The sequence below is a fragment of the Nipponia nippon genome, unplaced genomic scaffold (assembly GCF_047370975.1).
Source record: "Nipponia nippon isolate SJK-2023a ecotype South Korea unplaced genomic scaffold, ASM4737097v1 scaffold_9, whole genome shotgun sequence".
NCBI lineage: Eukaryota > Metazoa > Chordata > Aves > Pelecaniformes > Threskiornithidae > Nipponia > Nipponia nippon.
Window position 1 is genome coordinate 33,813,538 of NW_028262413.1, and position 24,340 is coordinate 33,837,877.

Below are 24,340 nucleotides of genomic sequence, written 5' to 3' on the forward strand. Positions count from 1 at the left end.
AGAAATGCAAACAGACTTGAAGAAAAAAATTGAATATTTGTTAACAAAAGAAAATCAAACCTTTCTGTGACTTGGTTAAGATGAAAGCAAGACAGGAAACTAATAAAGAGGATCAGAGAACCTGGAAATAAATGTTGACAGGCTTGTGCGCTGGCAGTTTAAAATCACATACTATTAAGCATTAGCTTTCTGCTTAAGTGTTTGCCCACAAGATTGCCTTTCCCTAGTAAAGGCTAAAGATTACGCACAACTCATTTGTGTTTGCAGGTTTTCTGTGAGTATGTGTGGGTATATCCTACCATTTGTCAGTCACAATGCGCTAAGGTCACAAGTCCCCTGCCTCATTAAAAGACAGTGAGCCAATTGAAAAACAACTCCCTTCTCCCTTGGCGCATAGGAACATATGGTGCAGGAGTAGTATACTTAATTTTGAAACGGTCAGATCTGGGAAGAAGCTAAGCAGTTAGGCAGAAAGTAGGTAATAATACTTTGGATATACAGAGTCATATAGTTTTCCTGTTTTGACAACAGAATTGGTGGACTACAGCTTCAAGCTTTTTAGGGTTTCTCACACACAGAGAAATAAAGATTAAAAGCTTTAGTGGAACAATAAAAAACAGAAGCATGACCCTACTCCAATGTGGAAATGTCTCAGAGCTTCACAAAATCATCAACTGAATATAGAGTGTTGGTGTACTCAGCATACTATGATGTAGGGGCATTGTATCATCAGGGTGTTTGTTACTGTTAGAAAACATAATGACAGAAGAAAAGGTGGTTGCTTGACTCCTTATATGTCTAATATTATGTGATCTAATATGTCATATTAAACAATTGTTTATAAGTTCCACAACACAGGCTTGTAACATTTGCCATTCCACAGCTTACAGATGTAGTCTCACTAGGGGTGGTGCTGGTTGGTGTCATGCCATCAGTCTCACTTTTTGCATTGACATGAAAACATGGTGCCAATTCCTGCAGTTCAGACTGCTTTTTGCTAAGATTTTTTTTTTTTTTAATATTTACATGCAAGAGTTAAACTTCTCAGTAATCTGTTCATCCTTTTGCACAGGGAAGCTGCTACTGTATCTTGAGAAAAATATGATTCTGTACAGCCTTTTCCAGGCTAACGAACTGCTATACTTTCATTCAGCTTTAAAAAGAAAATAGTCACTAAAACTTTTATACTTGAATGCAGACCTTAAGAGTTTTGTTCAAAATGGTCCTCCAGAGAACACAATGAAAACAGTATCTCTTAGGACAGCAATGGAGAAGATTTCATCAGCATCGAGAATGCAAATATTCATTGCTTCTGCAGCCAAGTAAATTCTCACTATTTTGTGGCACCATATAGTCAATCAAAATAAAATTACTTTTGGTTTTCTTTATTCCCCCCCCCCCCCCCCCCCCAAATGTCACATTCCCTGCTGAATATTAAATTGATTCTGGTTAACTGGAAAACAGTAAAGTTAGCAAACATGGAATGCAACTTTATTGGCAAATAAAAGGACACTGTTCCACTGCATCATGACATGGTCTCATACTGATGTAAATAACGTAGTAGAATGGATGACAGCACTTTTCTGTCTGCTTAATGCTACGAGTTCAAACTTTTGCATGAGGAAAAGGCCAAAAGAGAATGTTTAAACAATAAACTAACTGTCCTTTCTGTGTCAGATATATAAGCTAATTACTTTTTTGTTATATTCTTAACTAACAAGCTGGAATGAGGCTTCGGAAAGCTCTTCCTACCATATTTGTACAATGAAAGCATAATACCCAACAAGGAAGTGTTTCTGCAGCTGGAAGAAGGGAGGGAATAAAAAAAAAGAAAAAAGACAACATTGAGGTAGAATAAATGGAACAGATCTTTTTCTCCCTCTTCACCAGCTGTACAGAGTGCTGGCATGGAAAGAGAGTGCCACATTCAGTTACTTCCTTCCACAACGCACCAAGAAGCAGAGTGTCCAATTTTGTTGTCCAGCTCCAGAAACAGATGTGATTTGAATGTCTATGCACATGGGCATGAGAGCATATGCAGACGTAGGCATATGTGTGTGTACCCTGCTTATTTCCACATGCTCATACTTGATTGAGAAGGCCAACCTGTAACATTTTCAATCACCCCCAGCCTGTAAGCAGTTCAAGCACAGCTCCAGAGCCAGGGTTATGCTTTGTCACCAGGAGCAGGGCTGTGATAATGCATGATTAATCCAAATCCCTAAGAAGCAAGACAGCTGGGACTACTAAGCCTGGCATCACTGGATTGTAGTGATCAAGTTGTGCACTGGAGTAGGGAGACACCTGGAAGCCATTTCCTGCTTGTGAACTGATCTCCGCCCTTCCCCCCCCCCCCCTTCCTCTCAAAGATAAGTATATGCAATGTGGCTTTTGGCCACAGTGAGGTTTTTGGATTTGTAATGTCAGGAAGATTTGCTTTAAAGGCACAAATCCAGGTCTTTCCTTACATATAAAACTTCAAAAGGCCAAGTTTTTCCCTCTGATGCTTCCCCTCCCCCCCAATCTCTTCTGACTTCAAATTTTTCCAACTCTGAAAAAGTCTTTGCAACTTCACCTTGAAACTGGCAAATTAACTTTAACAGACTAGAGACTGCTTAGGTACTGGCCTGAGCTTTCACACTGCCAGTGCCAAAGCCACTGATTGTTGCTTTCTAGCCATACCTCACTAACATACAACAGGTTAAGATTTCCGCACGCCCCCACTCTTAAATACTTGACATTTCCTTGGCTGTGCAAAGTAAGCGCATATTTTGTCTATGAGAATGCCTTTGAGCAGTATCTCTTTTGTCAGTTAGGTTTCTCTTGTGCATTGTAATTCTTGCCAGGAGACATCTCCTGACTGTTTTTTTGTTTCTGGAAACATTTCATTTGGCAGAATGGTCTCTCTGTTTTAGCTATTGGGTAAGGTGTTGGTCCCCTAGAAATCAATAGGAGCCACCAAATTCTAAGATGCCAGAATTTTTCACCTCCTGTCTTTAAAACCACTTAAGACTAGAAGCATGCAATGCTTTGTCAGTTTGAAAATGCTCCAGCCTTTTCTTGATATTTTTCTATGAAACTGTTGGTCTTAGAAAAACTAATAGCAGAGGTGGAACATTCCCGTATTTCTGACACAAGTTTATAAACAACCGCCAAATAATTAATTTTCTTTTTGCTAAAAAAAAAAAAAAAAATCCGACAACTCAGTTTTCATAACTGAAGTCTAGAAATTTTTTAAAACAAATTAAAAAGAAGAGATAGCCAAATGTTAGGAGGTCAATAAAAATGTTTTTGTGAAGTCTCATACAAAATGTCACTCATAAATATTCTTCAAGGTTTTGAGAAAATTACTTTTTACCTAAAGACATTTGTTTTAATTTACAATTCATTAGTATTATGCTATCATTCTGTTGCAGTAGCTGTAAGATTCTAATAATTGATTTTAATCTCTTAACCAGCGATCTATAACTGCGAAGTCTGAATGCAGGCTTAGCCTCCAAGTCTTGCTGGGGAAGATAGGACTTTATAGGAAAGTCACACTCTCACTCTTCAGAAATATAAATGGTAACATAAAGCATAAGTGGTCGGAACGCAGCAAGGGCTCGCCTCTGCCAAAGGAGCCAAACATGGTACTACAGCCAGCGTGGCAGAGGCCTCACCAGCCAGGGCCCTGTCCCACAACACCAGAGCAAGAGAGCAGGGAAGGCTCAGGGCAGGCAGCAGGGGTTAAGCAAAAATCCAAATACCAGGCAAGTTTGCAGTGGCAAGGCAGGCCCAACATCAAGGCAGGCAGGCAGTCTGCAGGTCATAGTCAGCCCAGGACTCCATCAGGCAGGACCATAGCAACAGGCACAGCGGAGATAAAGCTGAGAAGTCAGCCCAGCTCATGATCTGATCAGCAGGGTCTGTGGCCAAGCCCAGGCACACCTAAAACATAGTTCAGGCAGGGACTGATCTTAAATGAAGCCCATGGGCAGGGGTGTGGATGGAGGCCCCAGGTGAGGCTAGTCAGGGCCATTAAATTCTATTGGTGCACGCAGACCCCCGACATAAGTCAGCAGAACATCCAATCTCATATTTTCATGCATAAGCAAGAAAAGGCAAGAGTTATGATTGTGGTTTGACCTGTGCTGCATTTTCTGACCCCTGAGTGCCTGATTTCTCAACCATGATATTACAGTAATGCTATGTCTACTCATAGTTTATATAAACACAGAGTATGTTAAACAACTGACTTATGATGTGATACTTTTGTTTCCCCTGAATTCTAGACCATCTGTGTACTAAAAAATTTCTAGACTTGGAAAGAAGATCAGATCTATTCAGTTCCTTCACTAAGTAGTTACAGATACTCATGGAGTATTCTTCTGTATGTAGTCTGACATTTGTATTTCATTCCTTTTTTATTGCAATTAAGCATCTGTTGGATCCCAAGGCTTGGTTGATACTCCTGTACTTTTGACATGTCTTCTTTACTCATGTTAAACCTTTAAAATTATCTGGCTTTGTGCTGTTCAAATTATGAAAATCAATGCAAGCTTTTTTGCCAAGACTTAGAGTTGCTATAGCAGAGTTTCAGGTCACCTGATTTCTAAGAAACAGTTTGGTCCACGTCTATTGACAAACAATGTTTTCTTTTTTGTCTTTCCTAGCTGAGGTAATACATACTGCTATCTCATATTCTGGGGCACAGAGCAGGATGTCAACAGCATCATTGCAAGATACAATTATAACAGGCACTCTGTGCTTCTTGGAATAACTCCTGATCAGCATGTGAAGTGTCCAGTTGGATAACTGTATCCCCCACTCTATAATTAACAAAATGCGTGAGTCTCCTGTTGGCAGGGAGAAGATTCAAAGCATACCAACTTCTACCAAGTTCTCACTGGGGAAGTTCAGGCAGAAAGGATCCATTTCAGTGCCTCACATCAAGGGATTTGATCCCAGCAGGTTATTTCAGTAGTTAACTGCAGCACAGTCATTTGCTTCCCTAGTTCTGGCTGGCCAGGACTAGGAGCAAAAGAGAAACAACAGGTTTTGTTCCAGGTGAAAAGAGTGAATATGTAAAAAGTTAAGAGCACCTGTGCTGGGTCAAACCGAGAGCCTATCCAGCTGAGTGTCCTATTCTGAACAGTGGTCAAGGGTGGGTGCCTTGCAAGAGGAAAATGCTTTTCAACTTTTCCTTGCAAAAATTATTTCCTTCACGCCTCTCTTCAGAGAATCACAGTGGGCAGGACAACTGCATAAAAGCTAGTAATTCATGTTTTATGCAAGACAAAAGGGATCCAGATCTTGCTGATATAAACAAACAGCATTGTTGGCTTCAGTGCCAGTTATCTCTGCTGAGGGTATTACCTAAAAATTTTACCCAGAAAGAACAGTCTAAATTTAGACCTTACTCCAGTAGCCACATCAGACTTCATAATCTGTCTACTTTTCATGTCTTCTAGCAGATCATAGCACTGCTCTGTTTCTAGTCTGACACTTTGTTTTGATTTTAATAACCTAACATGAATTAAAATAGCAGGTGCATAGCAACACCTTTTTAGAATGAGGAGTGTTTGATGCTAATAAGCATGTTTAGTCAAGACTTTGCTGAGCCATGGCTTTCATCTCAGCCAGTACAATACACATATGATAAAAAACAGTTAACCCCTTAGCTTCTGGCTAAAGGATTGTGAAAAGCATATATAAAATACCACCACAAAAAACTGTAAGTCAGTGAAGTTATGGGACATCATTAGGAAAAGAGGAAAGATTCAGTGCAGTCACTTGAATAATATTACTGTACTCTGTATTTTTAATAATAATGCTATCAACATTGGAAAAGCTGGACATGGTCTGATAATAGACTGATGCATCTAAAAGGAAGCAAACACTACAGAGAAGGATTCCTGCCCAACATAAAAATGAAAGAAAAATGTGAGCACGGACACAAGCAAACTGCAGTTGGCATCTAGTGGAAAACTGAGGGCTCATTGAATGAAAGGGTTAATGAAGGGATTACAAGAATGAACTCCAGGCAGCCAGTGGATTCAATTCCCCTAGATTGTTGGGAAAGCTGCATATCTTTGTCTCTTGTAATTGCTTTGTCATTACCCTCCTAAATCCCCAAAACAAACAACAAACAAGCCAAGCCTTCCTGTCACACAGACATAGTCTTGCTATTACAAAGGTTCCACTTGTAAAAAACACTCTTGTCTGTTTCTTTTTAACGTTTTGTACTCTTACCAGGTTGAAGGTCAACAGAACTCACAAAGAAAATATTTTAATTTGTTTCACTAGCAAACTAGTACTTTACTGAAGACACATATTGTATCAGACTGTGATAGTGCAGGCTTCATATTTAACCTACATCCAGTTTAGAATTCTGAAAAGACAGCTCGGTTGGACTCGATGATCTTAAGGGTCTTTTCCAACCTAAATGATTCTATGATTATGTTACGGGTTTCTGCTGCAACAGGTTCAATGTATCATTTAGTTTCTCTTCCAGCTGCTGGGGAAAACCCTATACACTCCGAATTTCTCTCACATGTTATCAAATAGTGCAAATCTTTTTGCATTCCTCTCCAGAAGTTCAGCAGTGCTTTTGCTTCCCCCAGGCCTGCTCTGTAACTTATTTCCCTATTCCAAAGCCAGTCATTCATCAGTCTGCATCCTCATCAAGCTGCAGCTTCAGCTGAGGGAAAGACAATAGGCTGGGTGTCATCTGAGGCCTGGTAAGCTGCCTCTCAACCCCACCTTTTCATCATTCTACTCTTTTTTTGTATGGTGTCCGAAAAGCAGCCACCCACCAGTACCAGCTATTTCAGAGATGAGTAGTCAAGTTCCTAATTTGTTCTTCAGTTTGTTCCCTTCTGCAGCCCTAAGGATCCTCCCACAGAACTATTACATTTAGACAAGCAAAGCAGACTGATGATCAGGACATGAAGTGGAGCACAAGGAAAAATGTGCTGTGTAGATTGGGTCCAGCAGTGCAGAAATGTTGCATATAGTGCCAAGACTGCAAATGGCAACTTGTCGAACTACTGCCTCAAGAGAAGTGTCCCAGGTCCTTTATGATGGAGAAATTTTCCAGAGATTAGTCAGATGTCTGTTAATTTTCATACCTCTCAGAAAACCAGATCAATAAAGGAAGGAGTGATTTAATGTCTAGGAATGGAGCAGGAAAGAGCGCTAATTATACTTGATAAAGTGTAATTCTACCACAGGAAGAATATATAGAAGTATTTTTGTTATTATCTTAAATTAACCAACACATAACATAAATTCCCTGCATCTCTGAAGTTTCTAATCGCTCCATGGCTTCAGTACTTGAACATTTCGTGTCTCTCATTCTGAATCATCAGACTCTGCACTTTCTGATAGGAAACACCAGCAAAATGGCAGAGCTTAAAGAGAAATCCAACCTACATGACAGAAAGAGAGGGATTTCTGGAAGCTGCTTATTAAATTCTATTTTTTAAAAATATTGTTGGTGTCGGATATGACTTTGTATTAGAGGTATAATTGCATTCATTCTCAGCAAGGAAACAGAATTGCTTAAGTGAACACTTCCCCCAGAGTTTTCTTCTTTGGCAATAAGATGTCTTGATTTAGTTTCAGTTTCAGGACGAAGCTGTTAATTGGCTGCATTCTGCAGAAGTATCTATTAATCTAGTAAATTCAGATACACTTCATACATATTTTACATGGGTAAACCTATGTATTTGAAGTCAGCGAGCTTGAACTGTGCAGCATAATTAGAGGAATAAACCTCAGGTTGCTTTGTGAAAACATTCTTTAATTGCTGGATTTTAGGATTATTGGATTAGAAGATTAGATGGGATGCCTGGAAATCTTAATTTGGAGCATCTAGTAAAGTAAGGCTTCTCATGAATCAGAGTTACAATGTATCTGTAAACCTCACAGTTTCTATAAGTTGCTGTAGTAAGTGTTCAAAGATATTTTCATGCTAGGACAATAGGATACTATGTTTTCTCTGACCTCCCTTCTTTTCTAACACATTTTTTAATTTTAAGGAACTTATTAACTTTCTCCATGAGATTCAGTTGCCAGCTTTCATGTAGCCATAGGTGCTATAGTCACTCTGAGCATAGTCTGTGAATCACTAAGCTTCCTTGCTCATATGTTACTGAAGGAATCCTGATACTGACCAGACATTGCATGGCATTCACCTTGCAGTGTAAGTTTATTACTTAATTACATTATGATCAGTAAGCACAGCTACATTTTTTGTGGCATTCTTACATTTACAAGGCATACACTGTTGTCAATGCATGCTGCTTTGGTTAAACAGTGTCTCTTGAGTCCCAAAGAACATAGTGGACTACAGGCTCTCCTCTTTTTTTCTCAGTGCAATAGTAGATTCACTAGCAAGTGCAGATTCTTTACACATGGCACACAGGAAGTTGTTCTGTCATTCTAGCTTATCTCACTTCCAGGGGAGACTTAGTACTTCACTCCTAAAAGTTTCTGTGATAAACATTTCTCCAGCTGCTGGTGCTTTCCCTATTTGGTCCAACATGTCACATACCGCACATATAGCTATGAAAACCACAAGAAAGACTGTCTATATACTGTATATATGCATGTGTATGAGTAGACAAGTAATGGCACAATGATAAACAGATTACCGAATAGGGAGGGAAACTTTGGGCTTTGGTTCAAATCCCTCTTAAGAAAAATGCTATGAAGTTGGTCATGTCAATATTCAGCAGAAATGTCTGGTAAATTCTGGGGGTTCTGAACCTATAGGTTTAGAGTCCAGATGTTTCAAATGGGACAGTTAACGTAATAGTACTATGTTGCTCTTTTCTGAGATGTTTTTGTAAGTATTAGGAAGATTACTTTTAATTAGTATATTAAAGAGTTTCAGAAGTTATTACTAATACTCTGTCATCAAGTTTGGCGAAGCAAACAGAAGAGGAATTCTGTTCACAAGCAATATGGACACAGCTGTGCTAGCCATATTCCCAAGCCGTTAACAGAATAGTCATCAGCACTTCAAAGCACCATATTCCCATATCACTTAGTATTTGCACTGCTAAAATGGCAGCATCCAAAATAAAAGCCAAAACACTCCAGTGTCCTGGTATTATGAAGATCACGACTGTCTAAACAGAAGGATCAATATGGGAAACTATAAATCATATTCTTATTTTCTGAGGTAAAAAAAAAAAAAACCAAACAACACTTTGGCACAATTTTGGCATCTTTTAAAATCAACTGGTGTTTTTGTCACTGATTTCCACAAGGCCAGAACTGTGCTTTTTGGGTCTGACAATCTTGTCAGGATTTAACATACCTGAATTAGTAGAATTACATGTAGTGATAGCTTTCATATTTTCAAATTGAAACTGTAGGAATAGAAAAACATAACAGTTTATCACTTCCTTCTTTGGTGACAGAACTCTATCAAAAATAAATGTTTTCACTAAATTCCCACTATTTCAAAAATTTCTGTCTGAGATAGCACAGAACTCTCCAACTTCCTTTAAAATAGTGATCTGTGTTTCTGTTTAATCCAGGGACTGATACAAAATGGTTATACTATCGGGTAGCATAAAATAAGGAAATAAATACCTTAACAGATGTTCAGTGGGATACATTTTTTTCTCTGTTGTGAGTGCCTGCTCACTACTGTTGAACTGAAAAGAAAGTACCTGCAAAAGCCCCTTGCATGCTTAAACTGAAAAGGCAGTCTGACTAAGTCTCGTCTAAGAGTCAGAAGCAGGGAAGTCTTGATCACGGACAAGAAAGGGAGCTTTAATGTCAGGCAGGCCTTTTGCCAGCATGGCCTTTCAACCTGCTAGCAGGGATTGCAATCTTCAGGTTGTATTTTCCCACATTTTACGCCAGTGTAACTATAGTAACTATACTATCTTCAAAGAATATTCCCCACATGGACCAATTTAAGTCTGATCAGCCTTTCTTGAACTACACATCGTCCTGAAGCACTTATTTCTGTGAGACATTGCAGCAAAACTCATATGCAAAAAAGCTAGAACACATAGCCGGTAAATAGGGACAGAAGTGGATATGAATCACTTCCCACCCCCATGCCCACCCTGTGCCCTTAAGTATTAGTATAAACTGGAGGCCTTGAAATCTGGAGAAATCTCTGGCCTGTTCTGAATTGCTCTCACAGGTAACATTATCCCCAAAGAGCATGATACCAACCACACTTGATTTGGGGGTCAGTAGAACCACTGCTAACTTTATGTCAATCAGTCCTTTTTGTGTGCCACTGGCTCTAAAAAGCCAGTTGGCTTTTTTGGCTTCTTTGCCTCTTAAAAGATATACAAGATATAGTTCTAAAGGTTTTTCTATTCTCAGAGATTTACAGAAAGAGAGAAAAGTGTAGAAGGTCATAGTAATTGTGTGAATCCTGCCATTTAGATTATAGAAAGATTTTTGTAATCAAAAATATCCTTGCCAGAAACAAGTTTCAGGTTTCTTTGGTATTTAGAAATCCTTTGCTAAACAAAGTAAAAATGAATGATAAACAAAATCAATTTTCCTTTGAGCCTGATGTTCTTGCAGCTGCACTCCACTTTTAAGAGTAACCCATTAGCAATTAATTTAGAATGACACTGGCAAGCAGTCCCCAGACTTTAATTAATATCTCTTTGACAAGCTCATAATCTTTCTAGTTAATAAAGTCTCCCTTAAATTAGTTTAACTCTGATTTCACTTACCGTTGTAAGCAATCGGCATCAAATCTAGGGTACTTTACAGTACTTTCTCATTTAAAATGCTTTTAGAAAGAGTATTTACAGTTACATTTTACAGAGTAGAAACAGCATTTGATGAAGGTCACCCTCAATCCAGTGGCAGAGCTGGAAAGAAAATCTAGGTTCCTGAATGCCCTTCTGTTGTTCAATTGATTAAGCAATGGTGCTGTCTCCTGTCTCAGTATCTTGCAAGGAAAGGATTAAATTCTGATTCCGAGTTACATAATTGATTCTTTTCCTTTATGCCAATATCAAGATCTTAGAAAGTTATAGTACAATATTGTAACTATAATCTAGTTAATTATGGTCTGTAAAAGTTACTTAAATAATAAGTATGGGTATAGGACAACTCGGGGGTCAACTTTTCATTTACATGTGTGTTCTTAATATATGTGTCTACTTTAGAAAACTTTGCCCTTAAAATTCTGTGTCAGTTTTACCCATATGTCTCGAATACAGAACCAATCTACGTGAGGACGTTATGCAGCCACATTATTGTGTCCTGTGGAATCGGAGATAATATTGTGAGTTGGAAAAGATGCTGAGATAAAATCTTCTTTGATGTCTTGGTAAGTCAACAACTTTTATATAAATGTTCTGAAACATGCTATATGTGTGCCTGTTGCATATGTGTATTATGAGGAAAAAAAAATATTCATTACTCACCTGAACCCATTTTGTTATGTTGATGCTGTAATGAGGTAATTTTTTATGTGTAAGATCACCTCAACCTTTCTTTCTACTTTGCCTGCAAAATAAACTAAAAGATGCACAAGTTACTGTCAGGCTTTGAGTCTGATAAGTTTTTTCAGAACTTAGAAAACTCCAACTACCAGAGTGTAAAGTCTTAAACTGATTGCACCTACAGAGAAAGGAGATCTTTTCATTTTAAAGCTCATCAGTGTTTTGTATCTAACAGACAACTGTCAGAAATATCTAAGTATTGGATGACTCTACTGTAACTTACTGCCAGGGGAGATTGAAGTAGGATCATTTTTGAAGGTAATTTTTGCCAAGTGAGGATATAACAGTTTTAATTTGGTGATTCACAGGGATGGCTTGTTTTAATTTTTACTTTTCATGTAAGATGAAGAATGAGGTGAAAATGGGGTGTGAAAAAACAAGATTTGTGTATTAGTCTCCTCCATCTTAAATAAATGTAAAAGCCTAATTTAAAAATCTGTCTCATTAACAAAAACTAAGATAATCAAGATGACTGAGAAAGGTCAGTGATGCTATACAACTTAATTGGGATCCCGAGACCAGAAGACATCCCACCATCCCCAGAAGTCATGAGCAGTCTGTCTGTGCACTCCAGAAGTATTTGTCTAGGACATGTAAAATGGAAAATAACATATCCCAAACACCCTGTAGAACAGTTTTAGTAGCAAGAGGCATCAGCTTGTACCATGACCTTAGAATACTAACTTTGCACAAAGGAGTTATTTTAGGTTTCTTCTTTGTTCTTGTTTTTTCCTCTTTTTAAGTCAACACTGGGCAAAAAAAAGACACGAGAGATATTAGCTAGTGGGGAAAAGTGAAAAAAATGTTTTCAACCAGTAGGATATTCCTCAGCTGAATTTCTACAATTTTTCCTTAAGCGCTTGCTGACTATGTCAGTATCAGCATGCTGAACTAGAGGCCTTATTGCTATGACAATTCCTGTGTTTCTGTGGCAATGCTAATTCCATTCCAGAAGCCACAAATTAGAAAATGGTTTCTTACAACGAAACACCAAATGAAACACAACACGATCTTCCTCCTTTCTCATGCGTGTTAACTGTAAAAAGTTTCTTTGTCCGGAATGTGGCTCTGATTACATTTCTCTATCCAAAAATAAACATGGTGCAAAAGAAAAGGATATCGGGAGGGGGGAAAGCCTGTCAATGGGCCACCCTCAGGAAAACCTCACAAGATCTACTGTCTGTCTGTGCAAGCCACGGAAGAGCTAAGGAAGTGATCCCAGCTTGGTGGTCTTATTTTTAATTAAAACAAATGAGGCTCACTCAGCTGCTGCAGATAAATATTTGATGAAAAGAGACAGGGACAGATGTCAAAAAACTGTAGTAAATAAAGAATAAGACCAGAAGAGCAAATGTTACAACAACATTTTATATACAAGAAAAAAAAATCACTTTACAGATTTCTGTCAAATGTCTACTTTTACTAAGATCATTCCAAAAGTGGGAAGACTAATTCTTCATATTCGTTTTGACAAAATAGAATGAAAATACAAATGCGTATAGGTAAAGAAAAAATTTTAAGTCAATTTGTTGCACATTATGTGCTTAAACAAAAGGGTTAGTTCTTGGGCCATTGATGAGACAGAAGACTTCAAAGTCATTTGTATACTTCCATGAGAGTTTATGTTGATTTTAGATTGACTAATAGAGTTTTGCTCCAAAATATACGTTAAGGATGCACAGTGAGAAGGTGCCTAGCAAAATGTAATAGCAACATCCCTATTGCAATAATCTGTCATAACATTCGTAAGGCATGTCCTTTATGAATGGTTAATTTTAAAAGGTGAATATGGTACCATTCAACCTCTTCCTGTAGCCACAGTTGTATTCATCAGTACACTTGGATCTAACTTCAAGCTTGACCTTACTCTGAGTGGGGATTTATATAAGATGACCTCCAAAGGTCCCTTCCCACTTCAATTACTCCATGACTTGATAGCATTGGGTCCAGATTTAGTTTACCTTTTAGCAAAATCATTTATACCATTCTACGAAAAAAATGGTCTAATGGAATTAACTTAAAAATAGGCCACAAAAGAAAGCCGAGTCATGAAATAGAGAAAAATGTCAATAATTGGCTCTTTCAAGATCAGTGTCTTCATTGTTAGCATTATATTGGCATTGCCTGCTAGTTTAAGGTCTGATCTTGCCATTCCTGGATAAAATGGATATATCTGAGTGTGAAAGAACTGATTTTGTAAGTAGGCCTTACGAAACTGTGGAGTGAGTGTGAACCACAGGAGTTTCAATGGAAATATTTAATGTGACACCAGCATTTAAAAATAGCATGGTGATTCAGGTCACCAGAAGCTGGATCAATAACCCAAATTCTGAAAATATAAATACTAGAGTTATGAATGAATGGAGTTCTGAAACATATACCTGGCTCTGAAGATGGTTAAGAAGAAAAAGTGAAGAGTTGATTGACTGCAGTGCGTAAGGGTCTACACAGGGATATTATAGAGCTATAGAGTCCAACAACAGGCACGGGTGAAAGCAGAGCAACATCTGGTGACATAAAACAAAAGTTAAACAAGTTCAGATGAGAGATGAGGAATGAATTTTAAACACTGAGGAAAAGTAACCTTAGATTGCAGTGAACTTTCCATAATTGAAGGTAATTAAATCAACCTAGAATTCTAATGACAATGTATTGGTTAAATTGAGAGGTATGGACCTCGATAAAAACTACAGGAGGTAACTTCGTAGCTTGCAGAAGGTCAAAATAAATGATCATAATTGTCTCTTCTGGCCACAGCACCTGCGACTTTGTAGTGTTCAGCATAACGTTGTATCCCAGGCCTCTTGAGGTTTTCTAACACTGACACAAAACTGCTAAACCGTGGGTCGTGCAAAATACCTGCCCTTTCCGTTGTTGCAAATTTCAAACAAAAACAAAGAGTGATAGTCTCAAGTGCAAAACAATCAGACAGGTAAATTTTAATTTGAGGATCAAACATAAAGAACTCAATAGCAACCTTGCTTGGCACAAATTTATTTGTGATCTGATGGAACCAATGTGAACCCAACAAGCTCCCAGAGATAACAGTTTGTCAATTTCCCATTTCAAAGGCAGCATGATAATTGAAAGCTTCCAGATATATCCCATGGAAATCAAACTTGCAGTAAACAGCAAACTTTCTGATAAAAGCCTAAGCCTAAGCCTAATTCCATTGAAGTCAATGGCAAACCCCAGCAGCTTTCAGTAGAAGTTGAGTGAGGCTCAAGGTGAAACACAACTCTGAGAACAGTTATTATCAACTCAATCCCCAGTTAGGACAGAAAAAATGTGAGAAGATTCTTTTTGACTAGTGCCTGGGTTGAGAATTCACGAAGAGTGGGTTGCAAGGATCTCTGACACTAAGCACTTTAAGGGACCCTTGCGGGGTAGCAGATATCATTTGGCAAGGTCAGCACGTCCCCAGTTAGCAGGGCATTACCATGCCCAGCTGAGAACTTACATGGAACCTGACAGCAGTTACCCTCTTTATTTAGCCTCAAGCTATCAATGGGCTGTCAACACAAGCTGCAGCCAAACTGTTGTACTGGAGTGTAAAAACACAAAGCATGGCTGATGAAGCAATAAATGAAATGAGTAGGCAGAGGCAGGGGCAACAACTTTGCCTCTGTCTTCTAAACAAGTGTAAGGACTACAAAATGTACAATGCCCAATCTATGGCATGTCCAGTGCAAGACATGACAGAGGCAGGGAACTGATATATATGCTGCCCCTGCATGTGTCTCAAGCTGGCTGCAGCTCAAATGTGATTCAGCCTCAGATCAACAAAGAGCAACTGTACTGGATTCACATGCACCATTTGCAGATAAACACTCAAAATACCTGTACACTGGTTCAATGCTACTAGAGCTATGTCCAAGCAGTATTGTCATTTACACAGGCAGAACGTGAGCAACAATTCTAAGGAACTTCCTTTCTGTTTTTCAGAGTCCGACGGAAGTGGATGGGAGACATGATTGGTGTTCCTAATCATCAGTGATGTGTTTTATAGAGATCCACTTCTATAAAGGCTTCTCTGCTGGGTGAAATACAAGCAAAGAGGAAAAAACAAATTTTCTCCAATTCCTTGTTAAAAAAGGCAAGGAGGAGGCCCCAGAATAATAATCTCTCCTTTACAGCTGAGGTTAAGGCAGACAGAAATGAAAGGACTCACCAAGGTTACGCCACACAGTCAGGATTTAAACTCAGAACTTCTGAATCCAACCCCAGTGCCTGAACCACACATTCATTTTCTTCTCTGTATTCCCCCACAGTCTTAGGCCATGTGGCCACTATTGGTGAAATGAAAAACAGGTGCAGATCCATGAACAGATGGGAGACCAGCCCTGGCTGATCTCTGGAGGATAATACAGGGTTGTTTTCCAGCAAAGAGGATTCCAAAGAACCACAGAGGCAGCACCCCTGCCCTAAAACTGAAGTTGCTCTGCCTCACACTAAATGTTATCTCCACCAGCCCAGCAAGTGGGAGTTTTGAGGCATGGTCTGTCAGCAAAGGACACTGCCTTACTGACCTCTCAGACTTGCAATATTGACGTCTTTGTTTTTCAGGCATGCCTATAAAGATCGTAGAAGACTAATTGCAATTCCATTCTTTGCAGTAACTGCAGCCAGGGTTTCTAAGTTGCTGAAACGTGAAATTTCTTCCCTTGAGTAGACAACTCTGGAATTTCTAACCCTCAAAAAATGCCATTAGTCATATGCAGAAGCTTTCTCTGGGAAAATCACTAGTGATATGGGAGAAATCAGCCAGGTAAGATGGATAATATATTTGTTCTGGGTCCGTAAGGGTAGATCTGCTTTTGATTTCCAGTTCATAGGGAGCTGATGGCTTACTCCACAATACGTGGTTAAACAAAGAACTTGGACTGCTTTTTCAGTGGTAGAGTGATAGTAGATAACTATCAGGGCAATTGCCTGGTCCTAAGCACAGGATGGAGTGCTAGGATGCAAAGTACTTCCCTGCCTTGTGTGACCCACAGATACAGTCACTGCATGGCACAAGAGGCATTTGCCCTGTGAGCGTCACCTGACACATCAGCCAAAGTATTAGAGAAGGCATGGCAGTCCTCAGTTTCCACAGAGCACATATCAAACCCAAGAGGATAGCACATGCAAGAGGTCAGGGTATGCTTCATCTTAGATACTACTGGTTCCAGCCTTCTCATAGGTTTCTTTTGCTTCTTCCAAAAACACTCTTTTAGTGCTGTGTCTGAGAGAGATTCGTTGTCCTTCCTAAAGCTGCTTTTACAGCAAAAATGTATGTCCGCTTGTGCCAAGAAATAAGACCTGACTGTCCTTAGACTCTATTTAAATTGGGTGCACAAAACCTGATTTGCAACAGTAGGCCAAAAACACACTGCTAACACGCATGTATTCTGCTTATGCTAAACTGTAAATCAAATCGGTTGGGAAAATCTATCTTATCCCAGTTTTAGTCAGATTTTGAAGGAAAACATTCTCCACAGATGACACTAATAGAATTTAACAGCAAAGACCACCCAGGACACTGGGAATCTCAAAGTGCTTGGCCTGAGGTTCTCTGATTTGTTCTTCTCAGCTTCATGCATGTTCTCTGAGAGACAAAAAAGAGCATTTCCTTCATTTTGAACTTGGATTTATCTTCCAACCGAACATTCACGAAAGCAGCTGGCCCCAGAGGTGGAATGTTCCAAAACTCCATTTGGAGCCAAGTACGCACGTTATGGAGTCAGTCGTGACACCACTTTATAGAGAACAGACAATGAGTTTTGGATCTCCTCAGTACCTTTCCTCCCTGCAAATAAGTACCCTTCCCCCATTCTTTTGGAAACATCTCAGTCTGTATTGGAAACAGAGGATGTAATTTATTTTTATCGCCTTCCCTGTCAAACTGGCCAACTGCCACAGGGTTCTGCTTTCAGATGTAGCAAGAGGCAGGAGAATCACAATGAAGAACCATTCATTTCAGTGGCTCCTCCTCTGTTTCCTTATCTTATTTTGAGGCTACCTACTGTGCTATCTTATCACTCTTTCTAATCCTCCAAAACTTCTCTGCAACCTGACCCCTCTGCAGAAACAGCTGACCTGCTTAGAACTCCCTGCTTCTCTACTCCTGCTCCCTCCCTCGCAGAGCAAGTTGCTCCTTCCTTTGTTACTTTAGGACTCCTTTTTCACTGTCTATCCTACCCCCTCACTCCTCCTTTTCCTAGCTCATTACATTGCATTACATTTCCTGCTGAATGTACATTCAGCTGTGTGGCCTCCTTGGGGTATGCTTAATTTCTCACTGTCCAGCCTGCCCTTTGATGTCTGCTGAAGGAAGATACATCTTCTTCTCCATCTCTTCACATGTGCCTATTAATTACGCTCTTCAGAGAGACTGTTTACTGACTATCACTGTTTACAGTTGAATACAGCTAAACATTTGGTCTTCACGGTTCCCCCTCTTCTACACCACCCACCCAGTTTCTTCCCAATTGTTGCAAAATAGATGTCTCCAAATCACTTTATAAAGTCACAGATGGAACATGCTTACGTTTCCACACCCAGCCTCCTGCTCTCAAACACTGTTTTTGCTTCACTTACAGAGAAATAAAGAAAGACTTTGTATTGGTATTTTTGTCTCCAGTTCTCTAAAAAAAAAGAAGCAGTGAGGCTTAACAATTTGACCTTTCTGTTGCACATATTCCTACCTTGGGTATTGTAGAAAACCCAGCAAGATCTGTAAGCATCAGACTTATGACCTGTGAAGAAATAATACCAACTCAGTATGAAGTATAGAAGTATGCCCACTGAAATGAGAAGGGCTATCCTACGCGTAAACTGTGCATATGTCTTCATGGGATCAAGGGCCCTTGGGCAGAGGGAATTTTAGTAGGCGGGGGGGGGGGGGGAATAAAAATTACTGTAGTAAATGTGTAGAAGAGAAGAATTATATGGTTATAATGCAGCAATTCAGATCTAAGATGAAAATTCCTTCAGATGTCCTTCTCATTCCATATGGAGCTTAAAATATTACAAAATAATATGAAATAAATTTAAAACAAATGTGGGCTAAATTATGTTTTTTCCAAAGAACAGATTACTGTCAATCTTTTGCCTTAGAACAGTATTTGGGAAAAGGAAGGAAGCAGATACCTCAAAGAGTTTAGGAATGGATTTCTGACAAGGTGTATGAAGCTCACTGAGTGCGAGCATGAGCAGGAAAGAGTGAGAGGAAGGCTGTCAGTAAGAGGGTCATGCACTTGCACAGTTCAACAGTGGAACAACCCAACTACCCCAAACCATATCATTTGTGTTTTGGCATGGCATCCTTTTCTGCACTGTTAGAGATGGTTACCTTTCCGAAGGGTGAGGTTGCCTGCTACTTTCCAGTTTCAGCTCCTGTTTTTAGTGCCTGTTACTTTACAGGTTTTAACCATGGGAACAAGTTTTCCATCCTGAGAATTCAGGCTGAAATCTTTTAAGATTTTCAGCAAAAATAATCCAGCCTTTCCAATAATTTGTTTCAGAAGAACTGCTGGTTTGTGCATATTCCTTTTTTGTTACTGTTACTGAAGAATTTTACTGCCCATAAATTTACTGCTCACGAATTAGAATGACAACAGAATCTGATCTGTGTTTGTAGGTCCTTGTATCGGGAATGTTCCTTTTCATTGAAAATTGCCTAAAAAAGCTACTGGTTTAATAAGCATGTGTTCAGTATAGGCTTATTAGATTTGAGCTGACTAAGACTTCCCATGCAATTACTCCTTCCAGCCCTCAAGGTGAGGGTCATGCTGCATGCCAGAACTGAGAAGAAGGACTCGCTCTCTGTTCTCCCATCCCAGGTGTTCTCTTCTGCATGCTGAGGAGGAAGAATCAGCTGCTGCTGTACCTAAAGGAGGCAGCCCCAACACTGGGCCTGGAAGGAACAGAAGCCAGCATGCATCTGGCTGGAAGGGAAGGACCAGACCTAGAGCTGTAAGCCTGAAGGGACAAATCCTCAAGGATGGGCAAGGGGCTGGGGAAGAAGTGGCACGGGTAAGGGAGGCAAAAGTGTGACACTCCGACACTAACCTGTGGATGCTGGAAGGGACCTAGCGTTGCTGAATCTTAACAGTGCTCTTCATGCTGGAGCAGTGAGCCTGCACCATACTAATCATTCCATTAGTTAATTAGCAGAGGCATGTACCTGGAAGTTTTAAGCTTGCTTATGACTGATACAATTTGGAGACGATATCTCATGCAACAGAAACTAGGGGTGGGGTGGGGCAGGGCATCGACAAGGGAGGAAGGAGGTCCAGGAAGACCTGTGGAAGCAGGTACAGACAGCTCAGTTTACCTAGCCTTCCAGTTGAAGAGTCAACAGTTACAGAAACAGTAGAATTAACCAGTGTGTGGCTGTGGTTATTTTTCATCAGCTATCCTGCGTATGCAAAATAGCCACACCAGAAAAACAGACAGCGAAGTTTAACAGACACATGTCATTTTTTGTTTCATTCACGCTCTTTTCCCTGATACCCCTGATACTCCTGTAAATGCAGAACCTGTTTTTATATCCAAAAAAACTTTATGAGAGCTATATTGACACATTTGTTATACTTTTATGTAACAGGATAATGATGACCAGCTGGCTACAGATAATGAAAGGCACTAATTTATATTGGGTTACTACCTTCCTATTCTGTAGGCTGTCACTTTTTTTTTTTTCATTTTTAGCATTCTTGCCCTCTTGTACTTGCATTCTATGATGCTCACGTTTACTATTCTTGCATGCTAGGAAAGGAATGAGCATTTAAAAAGCTTTGTTTAATTACACTTTCTGCTATTAATTAGTCATGTAAACAAATTAAATGGACATTTAATTAAATGTTACCCTTTTGAAAGGGTGAACTGGAAGCAGAGCCCATCGACTTAAAACTGATATTGCGTGCATTTATCTTAATTAGTCAGGTAGTGTTAGGGATTAACGTACTTTAGCTGTTATATTCATAATCAGATACACTAGCATTTATGCCTTTGTAGCATACAGAAGATCAGTTAAGATGTGAGCTCTCTTCTGCTAGGTACTGTACAAATAGAACTTGAAGTGTATCTGCAAGACTTACTTCCATTCTTTGTCACCTTTAAAAGAAAATCTTGTGATCCCCTCTTCAGCTTTTGCAGGTGTAAACTGACCATGCTGATGACAATTCAAAACATGACCCAAAAATTTCCCCTACCTCATCATTTTATATTTGTACATCGGAGATTTCTCTCTTATAGAGCGAGTTTTCAGTATTTTGAGATGGGGACTTTTCGTTCTAGCACATCGAGGTTGTAGTCTGAGTGAATGAGGCTGATACAGTAAATATCAAGCCCACAAATGCCCCGAAGAACTCATTTGATTTTGAAAGCAGTTATTTTGGTGGTCAGAGAAAACCATTTGGGAGTAGTCTGGAGCACCTAATCTGGTTGTGCAGCAACTAATTGGCTATTTGGTGTCTTTCCAACAAACACACAAACGAGGGCTAGTGATTAATTCTACTTCTGTGATGCTTCTGATGCTGTTCATCTCTGCTCATTTATGGGTGCTGGGGAGTAAAATGTGGAGCAATACTCTACTCCTCAGACATCTCATTCTACAGATGAGTTTATAGCCTCACGTTTGGAGAACTTATTTTTATAATGATTGCTACGGACTCATTCATGTTCATCAAATTTCTTCAGTTGTATTTGAATATAAAAGACAAACCTTCTACAACTCCACCGCAAGTATTTCTTTTTCCGTTTTGCATCCTGGATAGAGATGATGTGCATTTAATGCAACATTGTGTGTCAGAACTTCTGTGAGTGTAAGGAACCACTTAATTTACTTGTCGATAAACAAGTACTCTAGCAAACTAGTAAATCAGTATGTTCTGGCATTTCCAGGAGTCTTCCTTAGCCATTAAAATACAGTGAAGGGGGACAGAAAAAGCCTCAGCACAAAAATAAGAAAGTAGGGCCAAAAATCCACATTACCAAGTTAGCAAGACACTGTTGTGTTCATTTTGTACAAGAGTTTAATGTCCTGTCCATTTACTTTGAATGATTTCCTCCTGGATTTTTTTTTCAAAGAGCTGAATTGTTGAGTTTTCCAAAACAAATATAACAGTGTGGTATTCAGAGCTTTGATGGAAAGAGATAGCTCCAGCTATAGGATCTGCATGGCCTTCTCATGCTTTTTTGAAGTCCAGGACTAGCAGGGGTCTACGTCTAACATAGACTGAATTTTGAGTTATATTGTCAATTATTTTCTCATCTGTTCAATCACATTTGGCAGCAGTTACTGTTCTGACTGATATAATTTATATTTAATTCCTTTTGTCTATGTACATTTAGGTGACACTGTTAAAATTACAGTGAATCTCTCCTGAAAATGGTATTCTTGTTTGTCTAGTTTACCTGAAGTAACCAGAATTCCAAATATTTAGCTCAGCCACTGACTTTCTAACAGATCTGCCCTCCGGGATCAGTTATGAACATTTTGAGAGAGATTTTTATCTCACTTAGTATTTGCTATAATTTTTGTTAACACTTTTTTTTTTTTTTAAATCAGTTTTTATTTAACAGATGTTGTTAATTGCATCAAAACATTTGAAAAGTCAGGATGAGGAGAGAATTGAACGGGATTCTGTTTACACCCAGACGGTTTGCAGTTTCAGAGCCTAAGGCCTGATCTGTGCCGTTTATGACCAATACAAACAATCCCAGGTGACTGCAGCCAAACAGCTACACCAGCTGAAGTCATACTGAACATGCACATGCAGTTGCTTGCGGTATCAGTTGAACAATATATTCGTATCCTAACCAGGGAATAAACTCACAGTATTTTGCAGTGGCATCCAGGTTGACAGCGGGATTAACTTCAGTAAAACAAACTATGTTTAAACGGTACAAAACACCCGCTGCAAATGGCACCTGACTTATCTGCTCTTTGACAGCAGAGCCCTGAAGGGAAGAGAAGAAAGGATTGTAGCAGTCTCCTGTTAGCACCATTTTCCCACTTTCTGGGAAACTTTCCCTTGCTGCACTGGGCAGGCGAGCAGCAGGAAGGCAGGAGCTGGGGCTGTGCCTCTCCCCAGGGATGCGCTGGGCTGCGGCCCTCCATCCCTGGGTTAGCCATGCCCTGTCACTGAGGCAGCTGCCTTGTAGCTCTCAGCTCTGGCCACTTCTTGCCTGCGCAGAGGCAGGAAGGTGTCAGCTTGCTTATTCATTCCCGTGGGGCCTTCTTGAACCCCACTCTTGAAATGCTGCCAGGCTTTAAAACTGGGACAAATGATTTCTTCCTTTTACAGGACATTTTAGTAGCCACAGGTTAGGTATATTAGAAAGCATACGGTATTAGTGTTACAAACAAAAAGCAAAGTTTGCCATCCGGTATCTAGGTTGTCTTTTACAGACTGTTGGATTTTTTGTTCTGCCATGATTTCCAGATGCTAATGGGGAAAATGTTGATGTTGATTAATTATTGGGAAAAAACTGTTAACTTTTATATAAAGAATCCAGAATCTTCTTTTTAACAGCATCAACTTAGTGCTGGAGGAAAAAAGATGGAGTCCATTTTAAGCTCTTCCCAATGCTTACAGGACTTACAGGAAAGCTTTCCCACAGTATTTCAGATGCTCATTCTAGCAGATTGTATTTAGCAAAGGTATCCCAACATGCACCTCTTCCATACATAAAAAAAAAAAAAGGCAAATGGAAAAAAAAGGAAATGTAAAAAAATAAGAAGTTGTTGAAGGACTTGTGATGACAAAGTACATGCAAAGAGGATAGCAGAAGTGTGGTAAAGATGAAGAAGGGGAAAACGTCATTTTTACTCTCTCTGAAGGAAGTGACAAACTTGTAGTAGGTCTCATTCAGAAAAGGGGAGAGAAGCGATGATGGAAGCTCAAAGGCTTGATTTAGTATTATTATTGGAGTAAATTAAGTTGCAATTGAGAATGTGTGCTGGGGAAGGCACCAGAGCACCTCTTCCACGGCTGCTACTAGAGACATCCTAAAAGACATACTTACATGGCTGAGTCTCGCCTCCCGTATTTGGCCAGACCACATTAGAGATTTGCTGGGGGTAAGAGCGCTGGCATATTAGAAAAACTTGCCTGCATATGCACATTGACAAGTCTTTTACAATGCCAACTACATCTCAACATAATCATTAGATTTTCTAAGGTTACAAAGGACAGTATCAAGAGTTGGAAACCATGCAGTACGCACCAGCCATACTGACTGACATACACCACATTCAGTTAAACAGCCTAACTTTATATACATATATGGTATCTCTATTTGCTTTTGTCTTGGATGTGCTTTTCCTGGGGATATTTGTTTAGAGAGGAGTTGAAAAAACCTCAAAATTCTACAAAGTCTGCTTGTGACTTGAGGTTTTTGGCTTAAACCGTTGTGGACTAGGAATTGCATGAAGATCTCACCACTGTCTGCATATGCCTTGGGCAAGTGTACACTTCCATTTTCTTTTGTTTGCACTCGCAAAGAAAAATCATAGAAAACGTGAAAATTTTCATTTCAAGCTTAAGCTACAGAATTCCCCCCCCCCCCTTTCTTCATAAAACCTATGTAGATGCATCAATGAATTCAGAAGTGACTCAGCACTGAACTTCAATGCACAAAAGGGGCTTAGATCTTAGCAACCTATCTTAAGGACAGGCAAAGTAAAGGAAGAAGATGTAGCAGGGGGCACATGCCTACAGGATCAGCTTCTGCTCCCAGTTTGCTATTTGCCTGTGCAATCCCCTTTCTGCGCAGCAGCAAACGCAGGTTAAGTACTGTTCCTCCTCAGCTCGCTGGGGATTTCTGTCTTGGCTTCACAGGGAGCAGCCACACCACTTCTTGTGCCT

At 39.6% G+C, this 24,340-nt stretch overlaps 1 long non-coding RNA gene across 6 annotated transcripts in view; it reads left to right on the top strand.

Moving 5' to 3' along the window:
• LOC148050262 (uncharacterized) overlaps positions 1-24,340 on the top strand; it is a 47,850-nt gene that overhangs the window by 14,449 nt on the left and 9,061 nt on the right. For 3 of the 6 annotated variants that reach the window (XR_015701605.1, XR_015701602.1, XR_015701601.1), the window contains exons 4-6: positions 11,196-11,305; positions 15,426-16,248; positions 19,307-24,328. This is a non-coding gene — a long non-coding RNA (uncharacterized LOC148050262). Of the gene's footprint in view, positions 1-11,195; positions 11,306-15,425; positions 16,249-19,306; positions 24,329-24,340 lie in introns of those variants that run through there. The other 3 variants (XR_015701604.1, XR_015701603.1, XR_015701606.1) reach the window with 2 other exon arrangements.